The sequence below is a fragment of the Salmo salar genome, chromosome 22 (assembly GCF_965601325.2).
Source record: "Salmo salar chromosome 22, fSalSal1, whole genome shotgun sequence".
NCBI classification, from domain to species: Eukaryota; Metazoa; Chordata; class Actinopteri; order Salmoniformes; family Salmonidae; genus Salmo; species Salmo salar.
Window position 1 is genome coordinate 38,211,904 of NC_138312.1, and position 9,586 is coordinate 38,221,489.

Consider the following 9,586-nt stretch of genomic DNA (forward strand, 5'->3'; position numbering starts at 1 on the left):
CGATCCTCGTTTAAGTCAAACGGTACCGCTGGTCCTGCTCACGTTGCCCTACCCTATGCTTTGACCTCTTTCTCCCCTCTCTCTCCAGATGAAATCTTGCAACTTGTGACGGCCGGCCGCCCAACAACCTGCCCGCTTGACCCTATCCCCTCCTCTCTTCTCCTGACCATTTCCGGAGACCTTTTCCCTTACCTCACCTCGCTCATCAACTCATCCTTGACCGCTGGCTACGTCCCTTCCGTCTTCAAGAGAGCGAGAGTTGCACCCCTTCTCAAAAAACCTACACTCGATCCCTCCGATGTCAACAACTACAGACCAGCATCCCTTAATTATTTTCTCTCCAAAACACTTGAGCGTGCCGTCCTTGGCCAGCTCTCTTGCTATCTCTCTCAGAATGACCTTCTTGATCCAAATCAGTCAGGTTTCAAGACTGGTCATTCAACTGAGACTGCTCTTCTCTGTGTCACGGAGGCTCTCCGCACTGCTAAAGCTAACTCTCTCTCCTCTGCTCTCATCCTTCTAGACCTATCTGCTGCCTTTGATACTGTGAACCATCAGATCCTCCTCTCCACCCTCTGCGAGTTGGGCATCTCCGGCGCGGCTCACTCTTGGATTGCGTCCTACCTGACAGGTCGCTCCTACCAGGTGGCGTGGCGAGAATCTGTCTCCGCACCATGTGCTCTCACCACTGGTGTCCCCCAGGGCTCAGTTCTAGGCCCTCTCCTATTCTCGCTTTACACCAAGTCACTTGGCTCTGTCATATCCTCACATGGTCCCTCCTATCATTGCTACGCAGACGACACACAATTAATCTTCTCCTTTCCCCCTTCTGATAACCAGGTGGCGAATCGCATCTCTGCACGTCTGGCAGACATATCAGTGTGGATGACGGATCACCACCTCAAGCTGAACCTCGGCAAGACGAAGCTGCTCTTCCTCCTGGGGAAGGACTGCCCGTTCCATGATCTCGCCATCACGGTTGACAACTCCATTGTGTCCTCCTCCCAGAGTGCTAAGAGCCTTGGCATGACCCTGGACAACACCCTGTCATTCTCCGCTAACATCAAGGCGGTGACCCGATCCTGTAGGTTCATGCTCTACAACATCCGCAGAGTACGACCCTGCCTTACACAGGAAGCAGCACAGGTCCTAATCCAGGCACTTGTCATCTCCCGTTTGGATTACTGCAACTCGCTGTTGGCTGGGCTCCCTGCCTGTGCCATTAAATCCCTACAACTCATCCAGAACGCCGCAGCCCGTCTGGTGTTCAACCTTCCCAAGTTCTCTCACGTCACCCCGCTCCTCCGCACACTCCACTGGCTTCCAGTTGAAGCTCGCATCTGCTACAAGACCATGGTGCTTGCCTACGGAGCTGTGAGGGGAATGGCACCTCCATACCTTCAGACTCTGATCAGTCCCTACACCCAAAGAAGTGCACTGCGTTCATCCACCTCTGGCCTACTCGCCTCCCTACCTCTGCGGAAGCACATTTCCCGCTCAGCCCAGTCAAAACGGTTCGCTGCTCTGGCACCCCAATGGTGGAACAAGCTCCCTCACGACGCCAGGACAGCGGAGTCAATCACCACCTTCCGGAGACACCTGAAACCCCACCTCTTTAAGGAATACCTGAGATAGGATAAAGTAACCCTTCTAACCCCCCCCCCCCCCCCCCCCCCAAAAAAAAAAAATATAGATGTACTATTGTAAAGTGGTTGTTCCACTGGATATCATAAGGTGAATGCACCAATTTGTAAGTCGCTCTGGATAAGAGCATCTGCTAAATGACGTAAATGTAAATGTAGCCTCATCTGTGATTCCATTTGCCAAGAAAAAGTGTCCCAACCTTTCCACATATTCCGTCCAGTCCTCGTTCTCTTCCATAAACTCAGTGATAGTCCCAAACATTGCCATTATAACGCCAACTTGTCCTTGATCCTCGTTAGCGATTTTCACTTGTTGCTGATTGTCCCCATCTGCGTTTCCGTCCAGTGGCACCTGCTCTCCGTCACTCATTAACCTAGCTAGCTAACTGACTACCTACACTGTTTCTTAGCTCGCTAGCACCTCGCTCTGTACAAGTTGATAAAGTTTTATCCTCGTCGCCAAAAAGATGTAGTAACTTGACAAGGAATGCCCACACGCATTCCAATATTACTTTCCTTTACTTTCAACCCAATAACTAAAAGGTGTACAGCCAGGTACAAATGGTACAAAAATAGCAGAACTATATAGCCCACTCAACCGGTGGTAGAATCACATTGCACAGATCTGACTCTTAGTGATGACATCATCAAAGGGGAAAGGTCACGGTCAATGCCAATAATAACCATGTAATTATTTATATAGTGTCCACACTATAACAAACCCGATCGAACATCTCTGGAGAAACCTGAAAATAGCCGTGCAGCACCCAAGAAGCCTCAAGGCTGTAATCGCTACCAAAGGTGCTTCAACAAAGTACTGAGTAAAGGGTCTGCATACTTACATGTATGTAAATGTGATATTTCATTTTTTTTAATATTTTTTTTACATTTGCAAAAATGTCAACCTGTTTTTGCTTTGTCATTATGGGGTATTGTGTGTAGATTGATGAGGAAAGAGAACTATTTAATCAATTTTAGAATAAGGCTGTAACGTAACAAAATGTGGAAAAAGTCAAGGGGTCTGAATATTTTCTGAATGCACTTTAGGCATCTATTTGGTGCTGCTGTGCTGTTTGTTGAGATGCAAGACACATTTCCCGAAAGGGACACACAATAAATCATTATTATCAATAACAAAGGCTACACTGAAATCTAACAATACAGCTCCAACTATCATCTTATTATCCATTTATTTTAACCAATCATCAGTCATCTAAGTCAGTGCAGTACAAGTTGAGTGCCCTTCTCTATATGCATGCTGAAAGTCAGTAGTTGACTTAAATTCAGTAGTCAAATACAATTCTCTCCATCAGTTTACTAACAGGCAACAAACTGATGGGGGGCTGTTAGAGCCAGCAAAGGTTGCTTTACTATTTTTAGGCAGTGGAATTACATTAGCTTCTTTCCACGCATGTGGACACACACACACTCTTTTAGGCTTTGGTTACAGATATAGCAAATAGGAGTGGCAATACATTCTGCTACCATTCTCAAGAGTTTCCCATCGAGGTTGTCTATACCTCGTGACTTATACTTATTGATGGATAACAATAGTTTTTCCACGTCTCCCAAACTGACTTGACCAAATTTAAAACAGTAATCCTTCTCTTTCATTATTAGAGGGGGTTATGTTCAGGGCATCTTCATAGCTTTTAGCTAGCTTCCACAAATTTGGAGGAAAGGGTTACATTGGCTGGTTAGCTAGCTATTATTAGCTTCAATTTAAATGGTGGTGTCATCAATAAAGCTAGCCAGTTAGCAAACAAAGCAACACAAGTATAATTTTACATTTGAAAAATAATCTGTGAACAGGCATTTCATGAAGCACATTCGCAGTACCCTTTGATGTTTTTCAAATCCCAGATTGCCCCTTTACAGTTGTTTTTAAATGTGCATCAAACTATTAAGGCTACTTAAACCAGGCCTACATAGTGTGAGAACAAAGCAATGTTCTGAATGATGCAAAGGGCCTCCTGGGGTTTGCTGTGACAGTGGATGGATCTTCTCTGTGTGTTGTTCTCATGGGAACAGAGAGGGACGTGTAGTGCTGCTGCGTGCTGGCTACCCTACGCCTCTGTGCTTCTGTAAATAGTGAAGCATTTGTGGCCTTGTCAATGAACCCACCGTAACTCCTTATGTCATCGCCTGTCTCTCAGCCCCTGAGTTAGCCTATATTGCCCATTATCATCGCACTTTGCTCAGTTTTATGCTCTAAGTAGACACTTTCCATAACCATACAGATCTAGGATCATGTACCGGCCTATCCCCTACCTTATCCTCATCATCAGGAAGGTATAAAGAATATCTGTCCCTGTGTCAGTCAGTGGTTAGGGGTCACTTGTTAGTTTCACTCCTCCTTGGTGACTGACTGCTGCTCCCTCTCCCTTCCACCACAGGGCTGTGCTGTCTGTTGAGGTCCAAACACACAGTGTAAAATCCCTCCTTTTCTCCACATTCACTCTTCGGCTATTGTGATGCCATAGTTTTAATTCCCAACTCATCCATAATGATTTGTAACATTATAGAGGGCGACCAGCTGGATTCGATTTCTAAGTTTTATTTCAGTACAGTAAACACATAAGTTAGTCTCCATAAATACAAATAATAAGTACTGGGGTATTGCGAATGTGTAGGCCGTCATTGTAAATAAGAATTTGTTATTAACTGACTTGCCTAGTTAAATTAAGGCCAAATAAATGTTTTTAAATTAGAGCTAGGTGAGTAGTTGTCTCGCGTTGCCATACCTCCAAAATCACGTCGTTGTCACGCTCCCTTGGAGGTCTATATTGCAAAAAATGGAACTATAACATTGATAAGATTCCTACAAAATGATGTGCTTTTCATAGACAAGTATTCTTAGCATGGTCGTTTAATATATAAACAATTTTTCCCTGCATAGGTATTTCATTTGGAACAATAAGGATATTTTGTATAGAAACAAGTCTTCATTTTTAAGAACTGGTTTAATAATCATATCCTGCTGGTGAGTCAACTCTTTTATGTAGAAGGTTTGTTACTCAATTATGAGGATTTTTTTATCGCGTTACAATATCTCTGTTACACCTAGAGAGTTCGCCTGTAACGGCTGTCTGAAGAGAGAGTGGACCAAAACACAGCGGAGTTAGTGTTCATCATATTTATTTAAATCGCCACACTTGATTCACTAAACTTTTACCGTACCCTGTAGGTTTGACACGCCAAAATGTCTATTTTCTTTTGTAGAGTGTTCAAGCAGAGTTGTAATGCCTTCATCGACTAAATGTTGTGTGTAGAGCACATTTCTGGCAAAACAGAATAACGTTTTTCCTCCATTTTCTGCAATGTTGCAAACTGGCTGGCATACGGAACAACTTTCTACAAAATGTGTCCTACCTGGTCGGAAAACAGTGACGAACATAACACGTACCACCCCCTTCAACCGGTGTGGGGGGAGGGTTCTTGAAATGTAACATCCAATCAAAATCTTGCCGCTGGGAGCCAGCGGACCATTCAAACCATTTTTGCAATACTATAACAATAATAATAATTATAATTATAATTTTTTATTTATTTGTTTTTTTTGCAGAAAAAACAGTATACTTACAAGAAGTATCAAATCAAATCAACGTTTATTTGTCATGTGCACCGAATACAATATGCCTAGTCGACTGCTGTCTCAGCTAGTTCTTATTGTTTTATTTTACTGTAGAGTCCTCAGTCCCGCTCAACTTGCCTTAGGTAGCGCTTTTGTCCCACCCCCCACACATGCGGAGACCTCACCTGGCTTAACTGGTGCCTCCAGAGACAAAACGTCTCTCATCGTCACTCAATGCCTAGGTTTACCTCCAATGTACTCACATCCTACCATACCCTTGTCTGTACATTATGCCCTGAAACTATTCTACAACACCCAGAAATCTGCTCCTTTTATTCTCTGTTCCCAACGCACTAAACAACCACTTCTTATAGCTTTTAGCCGTAACCTTATCCTACTCCAAGTCTGATCCTCTGGTGATGTAGAAGTTAACCCAGACCCTGTAGCCCCCAGCATCACACCTATTCCCCAGGAGCTATCATTTGTTGACTTTTGTAACCATAAAAGCCTTGGTTGCATGCATGTTAACATCAGAAGCCTCCTCCCCAAGTTTGTTTTATTCACTGCTTTAGCACACTCTGCCAACCCTGATGTCCTAGACATGTCTGAATCCTGGCTTAGGAAGGCCACCAAAATTTCAGAATTTTCCATCCCCAACTACAACATAGAACTGCCAAAGGGGACATGTTGAAAATGGGACATGGGACATGTTGAAAATGTCACTGAAGACACCTGCCAGTTGCTCAACACATGCTCGGAGCATACGTCCTGGTAATCCGTCTGGCCCCGTGGCCTTGTGAATGTTAACCTGTTTAAAGGTCTTACTCACTGGATTTAGGGGGGGGGGGGGCTTGGGCAAGTTGTTGCGGGGGGTGCAGAGCTCTTGGTAGGGGTCGCCAGGTGGAAAGCATGGCCAGCCGTATAAAAATGCTTATTGAAATTAGCGATTATCGTATATTTATCGGTAGTGACAGTGTTTCCTAGCCTCAGTGCAGTGGGCAGCTGGGAGGAGGTGCTCTTATTCTCCATGGACTTTACAGTGTCCCAAAACTTTTGGGAATTTGTGCTACAGGATGCAAATTTCTGTTTGAAAAAGCTAGCCTTTGCTTTCCTAACTGACTGTGCATTGGTTCCTAACTTCCCTGAAAAGTTGCATATCGCAGGGGCTATTCGATGCTAATGCAGTACGCCACAGGATGTTTTTGTGCTGGTCAAGGGCAGTCACGTCTGGAGTGAACCAAGGGCTATATCTGTTGTTCGTTCTAAATTGTTTAATGGGGCATGCTTATTTAAGATGGTGAGGAAAGCACTTTTAAAGAATAACCAGGCACCCTCTACTGACGGGGTGAGGTCAATATCCTTCCAGGATACCCAGGTGAAGTCGATTAGAAAGGCCTGCTCGCTGAAGTGTTTTAGGGAGCGTTTGACAGTGATGAGGGGTGGTTGTTTGACGGCAGACCCATTACGGACGCAGGAAATTAGGCAGTGATCGCTGGGATCCTGGTTGAAGACAGCAGAGGTGTATTTGGAGAGCAGGTTGGTCTGGATAATATCTATGAGGGTGCCCGTGTTTACGGATTTAGGGTTGTTCCGGGTAGGGTTCTTGATAATTTGTGTGAGATTGAGGGCATCTAGCTTAGATTGTAGGACGGCCGGGTTGTTAAGTATATCCCAGTTTAGGTCACCTAACAGTATGAACTCCGAAGATGGATGGGGGGCAATCAATTCACCTTATGGTGTCCAGGGCACAGCTGGGGGCTGAGGGGTGTCTATAACAAGCGGTAACAGTGAGAGACTTATTTCCAGAAAGGTGAATTTTTTTAAGTAGAAGCTCGAACTGTTTGGGCACAGACCTGGATAGCATGACAGATCTCTGCAGACTATCTCTGCAGTAGATTGCAACTCCGCCCCCTTTGGCAGCTCTATCTTGGCGGATGATGTTGTAGTTGGGGATGGACATTCAGAATATTCATTCAGAACTGTTATAGCTCTTTGATGAGGAGGTCACACAATCAATATCACCCAAACATAACAGGTGTGACAATTGTGCTACCTCATGCAATTGCAAGGAGAGGCATGCAGGACAACAATTACAACCAAGACATAGACTGGTCAGTGAAGGGCATCGGCAATAACAGAGAGAGGTATTACATGACCACACAACTGTTCATGGTAGTGTCTCTAATTAGCTCATGTGCAATAAACAGAGTAAGACTAACAAAATAATTCTGAGTGCAATTCCCTTACTTTTCTGAATTGAGGAAATGTTTTCTGCTCTTCCCATTACTGACATGAGACATGCAATAGCTCGAATGTCTATCATCACTGAGGTTTTGTGGGATGACGAACACTTGAGTGAGGATGATGATTATGATTCAGTGTTGGGACAACTTGTGGCTTTTGTAAACACGACTGTGTAGTGTGTATACATGAGGACTTGTACATCCTGTGTTGTTTAATACTGTAAATATTGTCTCATCTGCCTAACACTTCAAAAGGGTATGTAGTCTAGGATATTATTTAGCTTAAAGATTTGTTCTAATCTCATTTAGAGTTATCTAAAGCAGGGTTTCCCAAACTCAGTCCTGGGGCCCCACTGGGTGCACGTTTTGGTTTTAGCCCTAGCACTACACAGCTGATTCAAATAACCAACTCATCATGCTTTGATTATTTGAAGCAGCTGTGCACCCCAGATCTAAGGATCGAGTTTGGGGAAACCCTGATCTAAAGCATAGAGTGGGCCAAGATGTGACCTGTCACCCATAGTTACTTGTTCCTTAATTTTTCTCCTTCACTTGACTTCAATAAATAATCCATATTTGTAAACATCAATGCTCAGTGGATTATATGACTATTGTAAATTAACTTGTAATTGCCTTTTTGGATGAAATAAGTAACAAAGTGTACTACTATAAACTTTCAATGTAGAAAAAGTGAATTGGGAAAAGGCTATGGCAGTTGTGTTACTGCTCTTGCATGGTGTACATATCACAGCCCATATAATGTATTCCTATATAAAGTCTCAGACAGCAACAACAGGAAGAATATTAACAGTACATAACAAAGTAATTACACAAATAAATGGTACAAAAAAAGGTACAGGGAATATTTTCAGTTCAAATAAATTCAACAAAGAATGCAACGTTATCAGTAGCGTTGCGTGGATAAAATCACTGGGTAAGCCAAGCCAGTAAAAAATGCCATATTACAACCTGTGTTTTGATAATTGTGTTTGCTCTCTAACCTGTTAGTTCAAATGCTTTGCACCCGTGATATATAGGCCTAAGGCCAAGACAATTAGAAGACACAGTGTCAGAATAAATTCAACCACACCTTTGTTTTATCACAAAACTGGAGAGGAACCTCTGTCTGGTGAAGTCCACAAAGTATATTGCATGTAACAAACAGTTACATGACCTACAGCATGGTCAAGCAAGTTAATGTTTCCAGCATTTTCGGACTACTAAACGACTATTGATTTAGAACCACGGAGAGTTAATGCAAGTCACAAAGAAAACAGGAGCTGCCTCCACTATTCAAGCACCATTTCAACATCATCAAATCACCTTAATCTAATACAGTGACAACTAAAAGATAGTTCAAACTACGTAAGTCAAATATGATGTGGCTTTCCATGGTTCTGACTTCTCTGTTTGTGTGTGCGTGCGTCCGTGCAACAAGAAAAAACATGTTGACCCTACTTGTAGAGAAACATCAATGCCATCCTCCTCGCTTTCATGTTGACGAAACGGTCTATGACTCTGTCATACAGTACAGGCTTACATTTTTTGTTGTCCTAGGCTGACTAAAATGCTTGCTTGCTAGCCTAACTTCCTTTCGTGAGCAACAATGCACCAGGCCTGCTAGTTAACATTAGCCTACTACATCTAGCTACATATGGAACTCCTCTCAGGCACAACAATGTATGAATTTATGGTTGGATCAGAATAGCTGTTATAATCATTGGCCAGTACGGAGAGTTTAAAAAGTCAAAATCCCTGTCTCCATCCATGGCCAATTTAGGAAAATACCAATTTTAGCTAGCTAGCCACTGGAGGACCAGAACACAACGAGATGCAACAATGAAAGTTTTTTTTCTGTCAATTACGTTTGGAGTAAAGCCAAATCCTAACTGGCTTCCCTTGACACTTTTTTTGGGTGCTCCAGGACCATTCGCAGTTGAACTCAACGCTGATTGGCTATTATTTTATACTTTTTTATCATTAAATGCTACAGGCGGCAACAATGTCATACTCTTTTTTGACCAGACAGCATCAGATAGATGGCCCACACATACAAAGACAGAGGGTGAGAAACATACAGCTTCTTGCGAATTGAAGGAAAATTATGAAACACAAAGAGACGAAAG